The sequence below is a fragment of the Manis javanica genome, chromosome 12, assembly GCF_040802235.1.
Source record: "Manis javanica isolate MJ-LG chromosome 12, MJ_LKY, whole genome shotgun sequence".
Lineage (NCBI taxonomy): Eukaryota > Metazoa > Chordata > Mammalia > Pholidota > Manidae > Manis > Manis javanica.
The window spans coordinates 103,402,658-103,424,588 of NC_133167.1; the positions used below are offsets into that span (position 1 = coordinate 103,402,658).

Consider the following 21,931-nt stretch of genomic DNA (forward strand, 5'->3'; position numbering starts at 1 on the left):
GTCCATTCCTCGGCTTTAAACTCTTAACTACCTTATCTGGCTTATGTCAAGATCAGAACAAATTGGTTCAGAACTTGCAATGAATAGGTTAATGGTCCAGGGCTGTCTAGCTAATCCAAGGATGAATTGAGGTTCATATGTCAATGATCCGAGTCCTGGCTTTGGTGCCTGACTGAATTCAAATTCCAGCTCTGTCACCTAACAGCTGAATTTATTTTTACTGAGTCAGTCTTCCTTGGTATCAGATATATATATATATTTTACAAGTATGAAAATTGGGGACAATGGTTAGTGGGTGATGATTAAATGAGATACACCACATACAGTGTCTCTGCCATTTCAGCAGAGAAGTGTTCAGTGAATACTGTCTTGCCTTTTTCCTGCCGTTGGAACGTATGAACAGCAGTTTAACTATTGCTGTATCCAATTTCAATTTCTATTGTCAGAGAGGTTCCAATCTCTGCTACTTGATTCTCTTATTAGACAACCTGACCATTAATATAAAATGCTCAATTCTATCCACTACTTTCAGACTTTTGAGCTTTATTTTCTGTGAATTTTTTAAAAGTGCAATGAATATAGATTGAAAGAATAAGCTAATTATACCTGTTTGCAGCTGATAATGTTTGTTCCATCAGATCGGCACCAATTATCACCTTTATTCTATGTAAGGATCCAGATATTACTTAACTTATTTATAATTTTAAAAGACTAAAGTTTTGCTTACATGTTGACTTCTGGTTGGACATGACGTCTTAAAAAGTGATTCATTTAAATAATAATTCAATTAGTAAACTTTGAAATACCAGGTCTTTAAATGTTTCCATGGGATTTAGTGTTTTATAAACTTTGCCAAATGTTACTCAAACATCTTTTTATCATATTTGAAATATTGCCAGATTAAGACCTCTGCTCAGCAGGCATGATGTAGGGATGTTAGAACTTTCATCATTTCTAAGGCTGATTATTGTAACTCATAATTATCTATTTGCCTAACCAGCTGCGCCAGAAAACAGCACTTAGGATGAAGAAAAGAATCTCACATTGCTCACTCCATCCAGATTTATAGGCTGCCTCTCCCCGCACCTGCCCCTCTGCCGAGTATTGCTTCTAGACGGGAAATAAACAACGTGTCTTTTACTAACCTAGCCTAAGTTTTCTTTTTGTATCATTTTAAATTAACGTATTGTTTAGCACCTACTTTGATCCAAGTTCTGTTTCAGATGCTGGGAATGCAGGATTTATTAGATAAAGTTCCCTGTTAACTATATGGAGGATGAAGAGAGAATAAATTTGGGCCTGGGACTGGAGTCAACTGGACATGAACATACCAGTCAGATACAGATTGCCATGGAGGCAGGGGAGATCAGAGATACATTCTTCTTACTTTAAGAAGTCCTTTAAATTATTTGAGATTAAATGTTATTATGTGAGATGCACCATAGATTAATAAACGTGATTGCTGATGCCTCTGCTGACTTCTACTTTTTAAATACTTCATATGTGACCAGTATGCCAACTGGTTCATATTGGTTAACGCCATTAATATTCACAACCCCATATTAGGACTTATTTTTATTTCCATATCACAGAAAAGGAAAGTGCAGAGATGTTAACTAGCATACCCACGATTGCCAGCTAGCAAGTAACCAAGTGGCAGAGCCACATTTCAAACCCAGAATGCTCTGATCACTGGGCCAAAAGTATCTCTTGTATAATTCTTCTGTGACTCAGGACATGTGTTGGCCAAGGGGAATTAGGGAAGGACTTGACTTTCATAAAATATTGGGGCATTGCTATGGACTAATGGAGTCATTAGCTGGGCAGAATACTTTGCTATGTCCTCTCAAACCATGCAACACAGACAAATATATATGGAGTAAGACTGGACGGGGTGCCACTTACAAACTGTTAGTACTCTGGCTGCTGCTCCACACCATTTACAGGACATGATTCCTTTATAATTTGGGGGAAAAACTACTCTTTGCGTTCACGTTATCTAGTTATGCTTCCCTTAACCTCTTTGCTGTCGTCACCTGCTTAACTTCTGGATATGGCTCTTTCTTAAATAAAGGTTTTGGCAACGGGCTTTCTTCATCCCCACCACTGCCATCACTGGAAGCCATAACCTGGCCTCTCAGATTCTGGATATTCTCACCTGAGTGACCTTTTCCTCCATTCCACCACAGCCATCCACACCTAGTGCCACCAAACAGGATATCCAGACCTGAATCTCTACTTTGATATGATAAATCAGGCAGCCTTCTGTCTTATCCCGAGCTTCTCTACCCATCCTGTTCACTCAGTTCCTCTTAGTAAGTCTATCATTTGACTCCATGAGGACCATTCAACCAGGTTTTCCTATCTTTGCTTCATTCCCAACCCTGCTTAGTATATATATGGCTCCCAGTACTAATCATTCTCTTATCACCATCTTGCATTCTCACATTCTTTTGTTCTTCATGAACTGCTTGGAATATCTCATCCTGGATTAATACCACTATGCGAGTTTTCCAGATGGAAAGATTCTGCAGAAAATCGTGCAACCCTCTGAATGTTCATAGGCATCAGACTTAATAAACTCTCAGCAAAGCTGGGCAATGCCACTGTGTTTGTGGCGGCATTCTTTTCCAAACTCAAGGCAGTGATTATTTCAAGTGTTCTTTACTCCCGTTAACCCATGATTTCATGTTTACCCGTTACTCTCAGCGCTACCTTCCTTCATACAGAAAATACTTCAATCTTGTCACCAAGCCAATAAAGCCTTTTAACTTAAACATCCATCCTTTCCTCTTATTTCTTGTGATAGAATGGAAGAGACACTCCTTTCCCTTATAGACTAAGGGGAGACCATTTTCAGCATTGAATTACTGGACCCCATCACGGTCTGTTTTCTCAGAAAGTTTGCACATCGTTTAAAAAAAAAACCCAAAACTGTTTATTTCACATCTTATGCATTCCGATTTATCTCCTCAATTTCAGGGCCAAGTTGGAAAAAGTTGTCCCCATTTGTTGATCCTGTTTCTCCCTCTGTCGTTCACAGAATGACCATTCATCTGGGTTTTGCCACAGTCCTAGCAAACCTCCACTGCAGAGGCTGCCAGGATAATCTTGCTGTTTGTTCAAAGGGCTGCTCCCTGTGCCCCATCTCTCCGAGCTGCGGCCATCTGCTGAAATGCCCTCCCTCCCCTGGCTCCTGGGGCCATGACTTGCCTGCACTGGTTTTCTCCTCTTTCTCTGCCTGTTCCTTCCCAGTTGCCCCTCTCAAGCCTCCCTCTCCTCCCCAGTCGCTGAAGTTTTGGGGCCCTTCGAGTTCTCTCTGCTCAACAAATGGCTTCTTTACCCCCCCTGCATTCTGTCTCCAAGCGATCGCATTCTCTGTCATGGCTTCAGTTATCACTTAAAGGTCAGTAACTCAAAATTCAGACCTTTGGTCCAGATTTCCGGGCCCCAGAACTACAGATATTCTTTGGGATATGTCCATTTTAGATAGTCTGTAACCACTTCAAACCAAACATAACACAATTTAAGAAGTCCCTGTTTCTCCAGCCAGCAGCGTGGGAGTCACTTTGGCCCTTCTCATCTCCAGCCCATCCAGTCCATCCTCTTTCTCATCCAGCCGGGAACTCCACGGACTTCTCTCCATCTTTTCTCAGAGCCCTACACAGTCACCCTATTTTCCTTCCTGAATTGGTGTAAAATCTTCCAGACTGTCTTCCCATGTCCTCTCCTTCCCATGTCTGTTCTAGTCCCCACATCACTCTGACTGATGATTTTTTATTAGGAATCTGAGCTCCTCATTCTCCTGCTTGAAATTCTGCAGTGGTTTCTTACTGCCCTTAAAGATCGCATTCCTTTAGGGGGCTCTTGTCCTTCACTCACTACACCAGTACGACCTCTGTCTGATCTCTCCTCTGCTCTCGATGCTTCACGCACTGGGCTCCTTTCAGACCCACAGGTGTCCCAGGCAGGCCCCCTTCTTGAGACCTGTGCTCTTATGCTGCTCAAAAGACTGTCTCCTTCTCCCACCGCTGCCTCAGGTCTGCTCAAGTGGTAGATGCCCTGGGTGCCCCTTTCCCTCTATCATGATGGCAGCCTTGCCTCTGACACGTAAACCAAGGTAAATTTTGTACTTTCTTTTTTATATCACTCAGTACAATGTCTAATGGTAGCACAGCGCAGGTGTGCATTTCACGACCCCCAACACCTTAGCAACAAAGTTCCTGTTCCCGGCACATAAATATTTGTTAAATGGAAGAATGCAGCTTACATTAAACTTCTTTTCCTAAAGACTAAAATTAACTTTCTTAAGTGTTTCTTTTGTTGCCAGTATTCAGATTAATTATAGCCTATAAATGAAAATTATTACAGTGGCATACCCAAAGTGAGATTTCCATTCTTCTCAGTGACACCCCGTATTATGGAAACATTAGTTCTAGAATAATGCAGCCAGGCTTAAGAATGAGGATTCCGAGGTGCGGTTTGGCGTTTTCTATGCTTTCTACTGAAGAAGGTTGTCAAAACATGAACAGAAATTTAAATGATAAAAGAGGAATATGAGAAACTGGTGTCTCCTGAACAAGTCAGGCCGCATTCTGAATTGTGGTGCTCCAGCTCCCAGATAAGCAAAGAGGTTCTGAATTGCAGCACCCATCTCTTTACCCCACAGCAAACCCATGATCCGGAAGACATTAAAATCATGAGGGGGAGAGGGAGTACATACGCTTTTCTTTTTAACATACTTCTGTCTCTACTAAGAAAGCACTTGTGTGCCTTCAAGAGTTGCTTTATTTCCACAAAATTACTTTGAAAGTGTTTGCAACGAATATTACTTAGGTAAGCAACTTCAAAACCGCTATCATGAAGAGTATATTGTATTTAGGAATGTTAGTACTTATAAAAATACACATTTGATTATAAATGTTGCTGTGGTGATTATTACCAGACAGAACATGATTTGGATAGTCAAAACTTTCAAGAGCTTAAGTGCTGACGTGTTAAAGAATGCCCTCTTTCTTTCTCCCCATTAATGGAAGACCCAGTGAGGAAATGAGGATATCATGTAAATACAGTATTTCTGTCACATATGAATTAGTAGCTCAATGAACAATCTGATTTTAAAATATGCAAAATTACACACTGGCAGGTTTTCTTTTTCATTACATTTTTATATAATGCATTTAACTAAAAAGGTACCATCTCTTTGCTCTGAAAGGGAATTGTTTCTTAATTTTAATTTCTGTAAAACTTAATGATGAGTATTGTCAATGAAAGATTGTGGAAACTTCGCTTTTATGGTTAAAATACCAACTAAAATGAACCCCTTCATTAATTATATGTGTTTTCTAATTTTCAGTTCTACTTTTACTGGAATATGATTTCCTATAATTTTATTACTCATTTTCAACCTCCTTCCTTCTTCAAATAATTAGATTGCCCAAATCACTTCTCTCCAAAGTAAAATCTTTCCCATATTGACAGACAGGAGTCCCACCTCAGGAAGATTTCTCACAGTGCCCTTAGTCAGCTCAACCCACCAGCAGTATTGAAAAAGGATACATAGCACATATCTGAACTACGGCAGAAAATTCACACTATCTTTATTTGCAAAAAAGCATTCATGCTTTTAATTCCATAAGGGTATTTTTAGTTTCTAGTAATTTGGGAAAAGGTAATAGGTGACAAATTCAGGAAATAAGGTGTAAAAACATAGTGTGGAACTCCAGCTATATATAATACCTATAAAATGTATAGAAAAGTACATTTACATTCCAATAGCAACTGTGACATTTCGACGTTCTGGAGAATTCCTGCTCTCAATCTTTGCTGGCATCATATGCCAGTAATGGTTCTCTCTAAATATAGTCAGAGACCTTAAAATAGTTGATCACTCAGAGGGTATATGGTGCAGAAAATAGTACATTCTTCTACTTTTCTACTTTTTATAATTCTTGTTTATAGGGTGGTTAATAAAGTTATAATTACATTTAGAAAGACTCAGAAATCCCAAATCCAAACAGTTTAAATGACTATGGCAAAAGAAAAAAAGGATACTGCAGCTTTATAAGACTTCATAAAACTTTTACTTTACAAAATATTCTTGATCATCGTGTCCAACAATATTGGACCACTAACGATTAGCTTTATGTATCATATCTTCTGAAATAAACTTGCTTTTATGTAGATGGGTAAGATCTGCTCATCAACACCGCAAATATCCTTGATTTCCATTTAACGATCCCACTGTCACAGCAGATTTTCATTCCCATAGTTCAGTACACATTTGGTATAGATTTTTTCCGGCGACATTTATCTTTCCCGTTTTATGAACCCAAGCTATTTTATGTTTTCTGCCTCTTACATATAAAATTCTCATAAATAATTACTGGATCTCCAAGGCTCCTGGCAACTGGACACTTACTTGGTAACAGCCATTTCTAGCGGACATTCAAAAGAAATAGGGTGGCGGAATTAAAGACTTAGAACATAGCCTGATTTCTCTGTTTCTGCTTGTGAGTTCGCATTTGGGACACTGCATGCTCAGGCACGAAGAGAAAGCAGACTGTCACTTGTTTACAGAGGATCTCTGCCCTTGGCAGGGGGTGCAACATGTGTAAAGAGGAAAGGTAGATGTTTGGTAGCTCCTTAGAAGTTACGTCTGAAAGAATGACAGGATTGACTAGAAAATCAGAAAGCAAGCATCTCCAGGAGACAGGGCTGTCAAAGCCCCTGCTTCGCTTGGCCACTCACCATTGCTGCGGCTTCTCAGGAGGCTGCTCCCGACCTCCAGGTAGGCCGGCTGCCAGCGAATCAGTACGCAGCGCCTAGGCCCCCTGGCTCTGCCAGCGTGGAGAATGGTCCTAGGCGTCTCTGGAAGCCACTCTTCGGAGACAACAGCTCCTGGCCTGCAGAGAGGAGGGCATTTCTTACTCAGAGACCAACGAATCACTATGATTGCACATAAATAATCCACACCTATAAACTCAGTTGCTATTGGTAATTCTTACATTCAAACATTTATAATTATATAAGTTTTAGAGTTTTTTTTTTTCTGGAAAAGAAGAAATAGTTAAGTTTGATGTAACCGTGCATTTGTAAGCACACAATATTCACTAAAGACATAAATACAACTTCGAAAGCTATAGTTAAGTAAAAGGTTCATCAGGACTGGTTCTGGCCTCCTGCCATGGGATTTAACTTCCTCAGCATACTCAAGTTGAAGGATTCACCTCTATTGTGACATGTATCTGCATACATCCAACCTGTTTACTTAATAATAACACACATTATGGATTCTGGTAGCAATGAAAAGAGATGCACTTTTCCAGAGAGAATTTTCCTTTATAAAAGTGGTAGATTATATTATTACTTCCAGAAGAGTAAGGTCGACAACACAATTGCTGTGGGGAGCCCCTCCCCATGCCTGGGGTTTCTTTCCAGTGGTGGGCACTCCACTCGTGCAAGAGCCCTGGCAACTTCTGCCCTCTTATTTCTCTGCCACAAGGAAGGAGAAATGACTTGACTGATTGGTGAGTTTAGAGAAAAACCTGGGTGATTTTTTTGCCCAGACTTCCCATCTCTCTCTCTTGGGAGCTGGCCTCTCCTCAGAAAACACACATTTTTACCATGTTCCTATATTCCGCAAGCTTGTTTAGGGGCAGGCACTAACCTGCAGGGGGGAGGTGTGGGGCGGTGGCCAGAACAGGGCATAGAAAGCAATTCAGAAGAATGTTAATGATGCCCAAAGTCTGACGGTGGTTACAGTCTTTGCAATTTCCTCTCCAGTCTTGTGCGTGGGCACTGCCCTAACGGACACCGTCAGATGCCAACCAGAGTGGCCTTCCTTCAGTTCCAAGTTACACTGTCCTCTCTAGTGCAGGAGGATCTTTCTACTGGCACCCTCTGCCTGGAATGCTCTTCCCACTAGTTTTCCCAGGGCCAGCTCCTTCTCACCTTTAAGTCTGGGTATGAATGTCTCCCGCTCAGCTAGCCTCCCTGACCACCCTGTCCAATACCAAGCCTTACTAATAGTACAATCTTGTGTTCAGTTCTTTCTAATTTAATTCAACCTGCCCTTACATTTTGGTCTTTTGTTGATTCGGTTTCCTTGCCTGGATTCTGAGTGCTATGAGGGCAGGGTTCATTCACCACTACTATGTACATTTTTTACCCAACATCTCTAGAAGAAATCACTGAAAAGATATTTGACAATATGGAATCTTACAATAGATATAATTTCTGGAAAGTAGTAAGAGGGCCATGACAGCTGAAGATCATCGTGAACTATATTGGAAGTGAGTGTATAAGAACTGTGGTATTCAAACGTCTTCACAGATAGAACACAAGAACACTCCTACCCGCCCCCCACCGAAAAAGTTTTGTTGTATCATAGGAAGCTGTCATGTGATAAGAGACCTGGAGATGGTGTATATCCTTTACCACTGTGTGCTTGGGAAACTCTGCACAAAGGAAACCATTTTCACAGAAAATATAGTATTCCTTGAATATTAGCATTCAATTTTCAGCACTAGAGACCTTTTCCAAAGATACTCCATGCGGCTAAATAGCAAACTGAACAGGCATTGGCACCATGTTCTTTGGACGGCCACAATGCAGCACGGGGGGCTAAACACAGCCTAGGTTTCAAACGTCTCTGAAAAGCTGAGAAATCGAACCCTTCACGTGGTTTTTCTCATGAGCCAGCTTCAGTGGTAGCCACGCCTGTGATGGTGGCGACAGCCACGGAGACAGTGGCTGAAGTGCCATCAGCACGTGACAGCCTCAAAAGACGGAACAAAGAACAGATTCTGAATATGACACGAGATAACAGGTTTGGTGAGTGGCAATTTACTTTGCAGATGAGTTTTCAGTAATTACATGTACGAAAGACTTGTTTTTTTCTGCTTATCATCAATTGTGTACCTCTTGTAAATTCTCTACTAGCAGGAAGAATGTAACAGCAGAGTTTCTGAAAACAAACATAATCTGAAACCCATTACTGAGTAAACTACAATTAAATTGGGAAGGAACAGAGGCACATGTGTCCGCTGACAGGGCGGACCTGCAGCTGGCTGAGGTGGCCCAGCCGCAGGCTCTGGGCTGTCCAAGGCCTCTGGCAGGGCTGGAGTTGAGGACCTGTGATTCCAGGCTGACCCTTGATCATTTACTTTTTTTGCAGGAGATGCTGAACAACCTAAAATCAGGTTGAGCATTGCCCCATAGGACCAGGACTTGAGAAGGCACCCACGAGGCAGTCTGGTTCAGGATTCTTTGGGAAAGGAGTCACACAGATGTATTATACACCTTCTCAATTTCTGGATTTTGGTGGGATTTCATGGATGCCACTTAGAGAAGGGGTTTATATAGGCAAGTTACATTAGGACAGCATGGATGGTCTCAGAATGTAATTCTCAACAGGTGCCCTCATGATGCCCAGCTAAACTCTACATCTCGCAACAGTTCCTCTTTTACAGATGCTTATCTAATGAACATTCGCCAAGTTACGGTAAGTTCAGTGCTTTTTGAGAGTAAGTCATCAAGGTAACAACTCTCAACAGATGGTGATATTTTATATACGTAACATATATATACTACATAATAAGCACTAAGCTCTGAAGATAATACTCATAATATAATCCTGAAACATGAATATATAAAAAGAAAATATAAATATCTATTAATGAAATATAAACGTATCTCTCATGTAAATACAATGCAGAAATCTAATGTGCATTTATGGATGTATATTTTTTCATGAAAAAAGTATATTCTGAAGACAGTAAGAAATATATCATTCTGTGACTATGTACTTTAGCACCTTGTTGCATTTTTTAATAAAAATGAGTTAAAAAAAAACTACTACATTAATACAATTAAAAGCTCCAAACAGATGCAAAACAATATAATTGTTGGTATTCAAAAAATACACGATATCGGAGCTTGTTTGAGAGAATGTGTTTTGTTATATGATTTATTTTCCTGGGTAGATACCTGTGTGCACGTACACAGGGCACCGTGGTGTGCCTTATTTCTGAAGCATGCATACCTGGGAAGATTCCTGCCAATAAAGTGTGTGGCAATGAGATATTCTAGCTTTCGTGTTGTCCTCTCAGAAGTCAGATGCATCATGCGCACGTAATGGAGATTATAGCTAAACAAATGACTCAATTGTCAACCTTCCAGAAACGGCCATATTTAGCTTTTAGGGTAATGTTAACTTCACTGTGGTATTAGTAATCTCATCAACTTTTTGGTTAGGGATGGATAAATAACTAGCTTTTAGTATGTAAATTACCAACAAAAACGTTTTGCAGAAAATGGGTCAAGTTAGAGATGTAAATGAGGCCTAAAATGTCTCATTAGGTTCTGAATTGCCTTTTTTTTTTTTCCTGAGCATTATAAATCTTGCAAGCTTTTGGGGTAATTTTCTTGCTTGACTAAGCTAGTAAGGTCTTTTCCAATAATAAATGAACGAAAAATACTTCTCAAAACTCATTCTGCTTGAAAAAATAGAGCAAATTGAATACTGAAGTATAATTTATTTTAAAGTCACTCAATTTTTTCCTCATATTTTTAGCTAATAAGTTGTACAGACCACAAGCACAGATTTCATCATGGGCACAGGGTTTAGATGCAGTGAGATTTTTTTCAATGGTTTTCATTTAAAATCAATTGTATATCTGAGGATACCTATCAGATCTCGGGACACCTCATTAGCTACAGAACGTGTCTATTTTTTTGTAAAGGAATGGATCTTTGAGCAAAAGTCTCTCTGGTTCTCTTCTGACAAGTCCTATTTGTAATGCTCACTACAAATCCATATTTTCAGAGTGAATACTATGCTAAATCCTGATCTTTCTTGCTTGTAACACCCACTCTTGGGCCAGCTTACATAGTTCAGTGATCACGGATGGGGCAAACGCACGGCAAACCCGCTTTAGATCTTTCAAGATGTTAATAAAACAGTGTCACATCACAGAGTTAAGACTGTCATTTCACACCTCCTACTTTCACCACGTCGGTTCCTCCTCTCCTAAGCACTATGTACAGCAGTCTAAATTAGGCTTGTGTGACAGTGTATGAAGTGCCTGTTGGTTCTGTGCATCTGCAACAGCATTGCCAATGTTTAGGACAGTTTAACATATCAAACTCATGAGAAGGGGCTGGAGAAGTTGCTCTGCAAGCTGCAAAAAGATAGTAAATATGCAATGATAGCAACTACCTATATTTAACTAGCTTCAAAATTTGAAAGGGAAACCAGTCAACCCACTGCCACCATTTTGTTTGTTTCTGCATTAGGACTCACTAAAGATAAACAAATAAAGTCAATGATTTTAAAAACACATTAGGATAGCATTCTTTTTAATAATCAGCAGCAACCAATATTGCCACTTCCCACCATGAATGAAAACCAACTCTTTCTAATACACCCACTGAAATGTTTGCCTGTTCCTGCAGACATTTACCTTATTATTTTGCGATAACAGCCTTTGTAATGGATCTTTGCAAAATGAAGCCTTTTACATTTTACTTCTTTTACTAAGAAGTCTAAATTACAGTATGTCTGCACATAACACATTTTCTTACTGAAGAGATTGTATTGTTTCATTAATTTTATACATTAAGGAAAAGAGATTTTGAATCTAAGTTCTTCACAAAAGTATCTAAATTGGTCTATGTTGCCTACTAAAGTTTTATAGGTAAATAAAAGAGGTTTTCACACACTTTAGCAAAGGATAAATGAAGGAGGTGAACAGCAGGTAGTGAAGACGTGCAGGTCTATTCTCAGTGGGTTAACATAACAGAGCTACTTAGGTGTTACATAGCTGTTTTATGTCATGCATTTTGATGGAAGGTAGTTACTTCAGATGTGGCAGATAATCTGAGAGAGAAATACGTGTCCCGGCGGGAATTTATGTGATCTACGTACTGCCATGGCACCATTCTTCTCACTACTGAAATCCTATTCTTGACCTCCCTAAACCTTGCCAGTCTTTCTTGTCTTGATTTTGGCCAGCAGGTACTCCTCCCCCTTTGTAACCCCCCAACTGGTTCCATCTCAAAGATGACCCTGAGTCCTCTGTCACAGTCTAGCCAGGGTCTTCATTCAAAGAGCACCTTTTCCTACAAGGCTTCAGGAGGCAGGCACCACCTCCATTCCTTTGGTTACAATTGCATATTTCTCTAACAAATGCATAAAAGACTGTATCATATTTCACATATTCAGAGTTAATAATAATGGTTGGAATTCACTGAATGCAGGTGATGTCCCCCAGCACTCATGTCATCCTTACACGGAGCACACAGGAACATAATTATTGCCCCTCTCTGTACATGAGGATGCTAACTCAGAAGCTACGCACCTCGACCAAGATCGAGAGTAACTGTGCTGGGAACAGCCCTTGAATGCAAGCAAGATGACTACAGAATCTGCACTCTGTATGCGATAAACACAGTCTCTGGTGGACATACTCTTATGATGCCCACTGTGGCTTCTACCACATGCTGTCATCTCTGTTAGGGCATCTACTACCCAAAGAGTTAGGGCTCTGACCCTCTCAGGAGTCCAGCCCAGTATGTCTTTGCAAATAGCTCTCCCATCTCCAGGCTATATCTGAGGGGACCCCTGTTTCCTTTGATATAAAGGTGAATAGGGGCTGGAACCCCCATTCAAGTGGCAGTTGGCTCTGCTCCTATTATTTGTTTGATTATCTAAAGTCTTCAGAATTATAATTCTATTTCTTGGTAAAGGCTTTTGGCATAATGAGTGCAAGAAATCCATTACTAATAATAATACCTTGTGGTTATTTAAGTCTTGACAACATTCAAAGATTTCACACATATGACCTCATTTTACTCTCAATGTAGTTCTCTAAGTTCAGCAGAACAGATATATTATTCCATTTTGTCAAATGATTACAAAGAAAGGTTGAAAAAGAAGTGAACATTTACTCAGCATCAACTATTTCATAATATTATTCTAAGTATTTTACCTAAATGCTTCCTTTGAGTCTCCTACCTCCCCTGCAGTGTACGGGAGCTTAACTACATTTCACAGAAAATGTAGCCGGAGTTCACAGAGGTCGGTTAACAGTGTGTAGGAGGTGCTAGACCCAGGACTGGAAGTCATGTCTCTCTTTAAGACCATCCTCTTTCTTCCCTCATAGCTCAAGTTCAGTTGACAAGAATTGTCCAATACTTACCTATGGTCCTGTGCTATTCATTATGACATGTGTAGGCTGGTGTCTTGATTGTCTACGTCGGTTTTCATTTCATTAACAGGAAGAACCCTATTTTATTTTCTTTGAATCACTCACAGCAAATGAAACCTTTAATCTACACCTAAAGGGCCAAGTTAATGCAAATACCTGTGATTTCAATGTGGTTTGAGAATAAAAGGAGGCTTTCCTCCCTTGTAATTTTATTTATTCTCCTAGAAACTGGATCTCTCAGGCAGTCGTGGACATGTATTTAGGTCTCAGAAATCCCTATTCAGTCCTGGGTCATTTCTCCTTAGATGAGTCATTTTGAGGGCCACAATTTGAACTACGTCAGAGACTCTTAAAATGACTTGTCTAAGGTTGTGATGAGTAAGTAGAAAACTAGCTAAAAACACATCTTTGGACATCTCCCTTGGCATGAACTAGTGGCTGTATTTGCTGTATCTTTATCATGTATCTGGAAGTAAGGATCTCATGAAATTCATAGGATTTTTACTTAAACAGCCATTGGAATATCATGATGATCAATAATTATTATACAGATTACAAGTTATAATAATCATAAATAATCATACAGATAAGTTTTCAGAATGTTGATTTGTCAGAACAAGAAGAACCATTTATAGGTTGATGTAACTTAGAATCAAGGAGCTGCATTCAGGAAATCATGGCACTTTTCTTATCAGTTTAGTCTGTGTACCCGAGTGTACTTATAAATGACCAATGACATTTTGAAAGTACTCATACAAATCAGCTTTCTGTTCATGGATTTTATTTCATATCTCTCTGCCTCCCCACTCCAGTTATTTTGTATGAAACAAATTTTGAGAAAAAAATTGTGAAGGCAAGAGGTGTCACAGCACATAACATATAATGGGAAATAATAAATGTTGTGGGTTGAAGGATGATATACCAAGCATTGTGATTATCCTGCTTGAACTGATTATTGCTAATGTATAAAAGCAATTACAAGGAATGTATCTGTATACATACATCTTACGGCTATAGATACATTCATCCATACGTTCATTTTGTATACATATATACAAACATCTTATGGGTATATATAGAGAGATCCATAAGAGTTTCTATCCCATGAGGTCATAGAATATATCTGAATCTTTCATCTCTATATACTCGACATCAGAGGAGGTAGTAGATGTGTATTCAATTTTCATTGTGTATGTGTTGCACCGATGAATGTTTCCTGCCTACAAGCAGCTTATAACCCAGGAGAAGAAATACATGGAAAATATTTTTCAGCTTCTTTTTCATTTCAGACCTCAGTTCTTTAAAAAGATGACCAGCGTTTTGTTAAGAGTTGGCAGGAAGTGTTGTCTTTTCTCTAACTCACTTATCAGAAACACATATAACTCAGCCAATCGGACTCAAGTATTCTCTCGGACCCCAACTGCCCAGAGATTCTACTCTTACTGAGCAGGGTGGAACTTCGCACCCTGTTGGCAGGCCACACAGTCCATATGTGGCCAACAGTGTACCCAGTAATTGCAGTAATTCCCAGTCATACACCTGAAAGTCCAGATTTGGGAATCGTAAGATCCCAAATTCGAGCTTCAAGGCTAAGCCATGCTCTTACATCCAGCATTGCTACTTAACTAATGCTTGCACCCTCACATCCCATTCCTGTGCATATTTCTGATGAATCTGCAGAAGGCAGAGCAGATCGCAGCTGTGTGATTACACTTGAGTCAAACCTCAACAAACCTCGACTCTATAGCGTGTATAGAGTCGTTCCATTTTTAACAACAGTCTGCTTTGCTTTTGTGTTGCTTAGTGGGAAAGCTTGTTGTGATTCTTTTAAAAAAGCTTGTGTTTCAAATCATCTTACTCATTTTTTTAGCGAATGTTTTTGCCATAATACTGTTTATGGGCTCAGAAACCACAGCCCCTGCAAGGATTTTGAACTCATGCCTGACCCTCCCAACCTCAGCACAAGCCCAGTTATATTTTAACTTGAATTATGATGTCCTATGGGTCTCTCCTAGTAAATCTCAGGAAAAGGTGTTTATGGTGGGCGTGCCATAATTTCCGGAAGTCAGTTCAGTTACAGCAGGAGAGAATATGGAAGAGCACTGGACTAGGAGTCAGGAGATCTGGCTTTGCCCCATTTAGGTTTATGACCTTGGCCAAGACATTTAATTTCTCTAAGTGTCAGTTTCCTCATCTGTAAAATTAGGATGTTAGACTAGTCTCCAAGGTATCTTCCGGTCCTAATGTTCCATTGTAGGAGCTTCCAATTGTGGCATAGGAGACTGGAAATCTCTAATTGCTTCCAAGATTGTGTGGGGAGACAAATTAGATTGTATGGGATTGAGAAGCCTTACCTCACTTAATTCTGTCAGTTAATGACTTTTTTCTCCCCCCTATAATGGCTTTTGAAGAGTTACCCTGTTTATTAGTGGCTCCTTTTTTTCAGTATACCAATTTTTTTCAACCTGAGCCCAAATCCAACCCACAGAAAAATACACCGTAAAAAATGATATTTTGACATGAGGGTTTCAGGCAAAGACATATTCACCAATTTTCTCAACACAACAGTTGCTAGTCAGAGAATAAGTTTGAATCACACACCATGTGTAAATGAATCCAAACTCTTTTGCCTTGCATAGATCATTTTAAGTAAGAGAGATGGAGTAATAGTTTTATAACTCTTCAAGCTGATAACATACATGCTATTCCCAGGTGTTTTGGGGGCTCTCATATTTTGCCTTTATTTCATCTTCATGGTATTTCTTTGGACTATAACTGTGTGTGTGTGTGTGTGTGTGTGTTATGACACAACTTAGAACTGCATATTTCTAATATGGTAAATATGGCACCATATAAACCTTAAATTAAAAAAAATCAAATGAGAATCAATTGGTTTAAATCTCACTAACTTGAAGATATTAACAAATCAAGTAGCCACTTATAATAATAATTTTATCTTTTAAGTTCAGTTTGAATACAATCTATGAGTTCTAAAAGAATATAAAATTTGGTAAAAGAAGTAAATATAATATCTTTCATTACATTGCCTTTTATATACAAGTTACATGTATATTCTGATATTTTACTTATAAAAATTATTTTCATTTTCATTTGATATACTTTTTAAAACTGAACAATTTGGAGTGTCTTGCATTGGCAGAAAATGCATCAGAAATTTACCCATACGAATGAAAGGAAATCACTATTTTTTCTTTAACATTTGTTTTTCTTTTTAACTTCATGGCAGATTTTCAGAAATGACTGAAAGTTGTAAAGTCATAAAGCAAAGGATAGGTGCATTCATGTTCATCTTATGACCTGAATAAGGATTTACCACATTTTGAAGATTCTGATTAAAAGAAAGATATATTCCCCCCTCAGCAGACTGCTGGCATTTTAAAGCTTATAGATGTGCTTGTAAAGCTTATCAATCCCCACCCCTATGAAGGTCAGAGAGTGTGTACATGGGTCTGAGATTTTGGATCTGCAGTCACATGCACTGAGAGTGTTTCAAGGCTACACAGGGCTTAGGTATATATACAGAGAAAAGAGACAAGTGATCCTTTAATAAGCAAAGACTACCACCCATTAGGAGGAAAGAGTTTCTGCCTCCCCCAGCAACAGCCTAGCCAATGAGAGACTGTTACTATCTGGCCAATGAGCAGCCATGACACATGAGACTCCCAGCTTCCTCCAATGGACTTTTTGCTTAGAACAGCTCCCCAACTCTCCCTTCCTTCTATGAAAAAGCCTCCTCTCCTTCCTTCTCCAGACATGATTGCGGTTTTGTCATAGCTTGCTTGTCCCCAGTTACAAATTCTCCGCTCTTCCTGAATAAACCCGTTTTGCTGATAAAGTAACCAAGAACTTTATTTTTAAGGTTAACAGGTTCTACCCATGTTACTATCTTTATCCACAGCTCTCTGACCTGTGGAAATGGTGAGGGGAAGGAGAGTAAGGGAGAGAAGCACTTCCCTTCTGGGAATCTGTCCTTCAGTCTCTCACAGGAGGATACAAAAATGGGTACAAGTTTAGGTGCTTCCAGTGGTAACTGGGCTTCCTGCAGTGACTTCTGTAAGAGTACTTCCTGGTTCTATCATTCCTCCGCTGTACAGGGCTACTTTCTCAAACACTTCCTGCATCTGATCCCATCCATTCCCATTGATTTGATCAGTATTTCCTATCTACACGTTTCTTGGGGTGCCTGTCCCATTCTTTTATCAGGTTTCTAGGAGGTGTGCCATTTGATCAAATCTTTAATATATACCTCTGCTTACACAAATACAGTAGATAACCACTTTTTCTCGTAGACTACAGAGATATGATTTATCCATTAGAAATTCCTATATTTTTATTTATATTAATGTTTTGCTCTAATCAAAGTCAATGTGACAAAGTTGGAAACAGGCAAATATTTTCAGAAATGATCATCTAAACAATACTTATTTCTTTTTAAGGATGTGTGGTGCATGTATAGAGGAAAGTCCTCACATACCAGGCTTATTTATTTTATATATATTCAAAGTACAGTCACACAGAAATAAACAAAATTCTCTGGTTTAAAAGTCTTCTTATATTTTGTCCTTAATGGTTATTTGAAAATAATTGTCCTAAACTTTTGCTTATTCATGTTTTGCTGTCATGCAGTTCAAGTGCTCAAATACTGTATTCATAGTACATTTCCCAGACGCTGGGCCCAGGTTCTTCATGGACTAGAACTATAATATCTTACAGGAGGTCAAGGACTCATTCACACACACTGAGAGTAATTCAAGGCTACACAGAGCTTATGTATACATACAGAGAAAAGAGACAAGTGATCCTTTAATAAGTAAAGACTACCACCCAGTCAGAGGAAAGAGTTTCTGTCTCCCCCAGCAACAGCCGAGCAATGAGAGATTGTTACTACCTGGCCAATGGGGACATAGTGATGTTGTCTAATGCCCCTGCTCAGAACAGCAAACCTGAAACAAGGTATCACATTGGACCAGCCGTCAGCAGAGGCTGGGACTTGTGGAGGCAGAGAACGGTCTGGCAGGGAGGGAGGCCCGGTCACAACGTCTCATCACACCCCTCTCCACTCTCTACAAGGGGCAGCCCTTCGCCTCTCACCAACTATAAAGGTGCCTGGCTTCCTTGACATAGTGACCGGGAAGGAGGGGCAGAGGCAGCCAGGAGCATGTTGACGGCTGCTCTCTAAGGACAGGGAAGCACAGGGAGGCAGGACATTTAAAATAAATAACATCACTCATTTTCTGATGTAAAGTGCTGAAGATTTCAGAGGGGAATGCAAACCCAGCCCAGAAAACCTTTGTTTTCCTTCTCTTGTATTTTGACATTTTCCTAGAATCACTCGATAGCACGCACATCAAGCTTCATTTCTGATTCCCATCCAAAGTCAAACCACCAGATGCAACAGAGTGTGACAACACTTCCCCAAAGAAAAAGGCCGGAACCAGGGCTTTTGTTGAATTGTCATTCACTGCGTTCCAGAAGAGACGGATGAAAAAAGTAAAGGACGTGTTAAAAAGCAAACTTCATGCCAATATATATTTTTTAGGAAATATAGGTAGAGTATTTCATTTTTACAGATTCTCCAGCTAGTCTGAGAGTTTAATTTATCTTGAGCATGCTTTTACTCCATCCCCAATAAAGCTTTATTGTCTGAAGTAACACTAAATATGAGGAGGGGCACAGTCAGCCGGAAAAAAACATCAAATTCAGGGAGGAGGATTTTCATGTGCAACGGAGCAAAGTGGTAACCCCCATGCCTGCTCTATACTTGCAACGACTGTGTAAATGCAAACTTCTTAAAGAAATTCCAAACAGCACATTCTGAAAGCACGGAAGTGTGTTTTAGGGATAATGCTAAATGGCATAAGCTGTATTTTCCAATGGCTGAATGCATGTCAGTGATCTAAGATTAAAGAAATAAAATGCAGAAAACAGCATGTTAAACCCAGTTTCCTATCTGAATCTGAGGGTGTATTAGTTATAAAAAAAAAAAAGAGAGAGAAAAGGAAAAAAAAAAGGAAAAGAAAAACAGGAAGGACATTAAATTTCTATTTTCACAGGCAATAATGTGTTGTACAATTTGCAATTAAAAATAAATTAGGCACAAAATCTGCAACAGATTGTTTTTAAACTTTCATTAAACCTCTTGAGTTATGCTGCTAGATGCAACGTGCTAACAAAAATGCTAGGGCTGAAATGAGTTTCTGGCATATGAAATAAAATTATGCCTTCAACCTACAAAAATTTAATTTACAGCTTAGCTGATTGGATGTAGCATTTTAACACCATTTTGGAGGTTTAAGAACAGCAAGTGCCATAATCCTCTGAGTATTTTGATCACTAGCACACAAGCATGTAACATACTTTGTGTTCAAGGGGAACCTTTATCCAGGACGCAAAGCTGGTGCTGAATTATAATCACATTCAAAAAGACTGCAAGCCTGTGGGTATTAAGCTTTGCACTCTCAAGCTTAGCTAAGAAGATTTAAACATCCTACTCTGGGACCATACAGTTGATCTGATAAGAGTATTCTGAGACCTTGAAGTTTATTTTTATCAGAAGTTTTGCATTCAAGGTCTCAAACATTAGACCTTTTTAAGTGCTAATCAAAAGTGTTCCCTTGCAAGTTCCAGGAATGATACTTAACAAGCAGATGGCATTCATAAGGGAGAGAGAAGGAGGAGAGAGACAGACACAATAGTTTACCCCTAAATAAAAGAAAATCTTGAAGGCCTCAAAACAATTCTGATGTCTTAGATGTTATTCCAGATTTCTTTGCTGTATTTGCCTGAAAAAGATTTGTCAGATATTTCCACCACTCAATTTAAATAACTTAAGTTATTTAAATGACAGATGCCATCTGCATCGTAAAGCAGTCAACCATTTTGCTGAACTTTTTTTTGTGCAGATGAATCAGTGAGTTATTTATGGAGCAGGTGTTGCTCACATTCAGTCTCTAATATAAGATACAAGGAGAAAGTAGAAACAGTTCAGAATTTATTTTTACATGCTCGTTCCTGACATGATTATTGAACACATACAAATTAAAACATGGTTGAAGAGTAATATTGAATAGTCATACTTCAATTCTCTCCATTGTGGATAGAAGAAATAAACAAAAAAAATAATAGACAACTGAGGGTCCCTAGCAGATCTGGATTCAGTCTTGGACATAACGTGACATGTTCTTTCTTAGTTCTTTTGTCATCATTAATCGCTATTTTGGGAGCTGTTTCCCTTACATCATTTTGACTGAAAATGATAAAGGACTAAAATAATTTCATAACAAGAGCTTATACCTTCTTATCATTTCTGTTTTTTCTTTTTAACCAAGAAAACATAGACATAATTCAAACTGCAAGATTTTGAAGAGCACCCAAGGGAGAGTATTTTTCTCTTTCAATTAAAGTGAAGATCAATTAAAAAGAACTTTCCCACATGTATGCTTTTTAAACACACACAAAGCAAGGGAGACACTTCTCTTATTCATGATCTTTGAGGCTTGGCCTGAACTGCCTAGGTCTGTTTTGGTTTCTATCATTAATAAAACTGTGTGACATGGTCATAGCATCCATACTTGGTAGCCTAAACTGCCTGCTTAGGACAGTGGGCATAATCTGACCAAGGTGGGGTAGAGGAAGGAACTAGGCTTAGACGGGGTCACCCTGGGAAGGTGTCAGAGAAGCACGCAGGATGGATGTGGTATGCAGAGGCCTCGATGTGCCCTTAGTAAGTGTCTAGGTGTGGACTAGAGAGCTGTGGTCAGGCCAGGTGGGAGGCCAGGGGGTAGCCAGGAATATAGACTCTGGAAGATATACAGAGGTCTGAGTCACAGAAAGAAGAGAAGCCATAGTATCAGTTTAGAGTGTAACATTCAACCTGGACCTGACAATAGACATAGGGATATCCATATTTCGTAAGGTGGTGGTGAGCAGTTTCAGAACATTGAGCAGAAGGGTGGCCTGCATGGTGACATCATGTGCCCACACATAAGTGTGGGTCCCCAAAGAGCATGTTTGTTTCCAGTCACCTCTGAGGTGCTGCTAAGGAAAGCTTAGAATAATGCTATTTTTCAAGAAAATTCCTTTTGCCATCAGAGTAAGTCAGCCTTCTTCTGGGGCCTTTGATGGAGAAGATAGGGCCTCAATTTAAAAGAGTATACCTGGTGGCTACAAAGGTTTCCACGGCCAATCCAAGGATGAGGACAAAAGCTCTGTGCTGACAACAGCTGGGTCAGGGGCTGGCTGGACAAAGTCACAGGTCCACTGAATTATTGTAGGTCTGCTTCAAGTCCTTGTCATGTTTGGTCTAAAATACTGGACGTCACTGATGATCCCCTGGTTTTTAAATCTCTCTCTTCTCTTATTTCCTGGCACTAAGCTCTCTGCTAGTTCTTCCGTCCTTCAGATTATTCATGTTATTGTCCTATTCTGGCTTCCTAACCTCTTCATTTATCTAATCATCAGGGCGTTTCATGATTCTGCTCTTGGTGCCTTGCCTTTCTCATGCAAAATGCTCTTCCTAGATGTCCTCATTTTATCCGGTGGCTTCGCATCCACTACACTCTGATGATTCTCAGTCTCCTTCTTTAGGTACTGGTGTTCTTCTGAGATGCAGAGCTGCACTTCAGGGGACATAGCAAGTCTGCATGTTTTCAGGCGCATGAAAGATAAAATGTTATAAACTGGACTCCTTGTCTTCCCTT

General features: G+C 39.5%; 1 protein-coding gene across 2 annotated transcripts in view; it reads right to left on the minus strand.

Moving 5' to 3' along the window:
* Positions 1-21,931, minus strand: part of TENM3 (teneurin transmembrane protein 3) — a 2,338,142-nt gene that overhangs the window by 1,108,613 nt on the left and 1,207,598 nt on the right. For both annotated transcript variants that reach the window (XM_073219194.1, XM_073219195.1), the window contains one exon: positions 6,751-6,905. The gene's annotated coding sequence lies outside the window, so the exon portion shown is untranslated. The remainder of the gene's footprint in view (positions 1-6,750; positions 6,906-21,931) is intronic.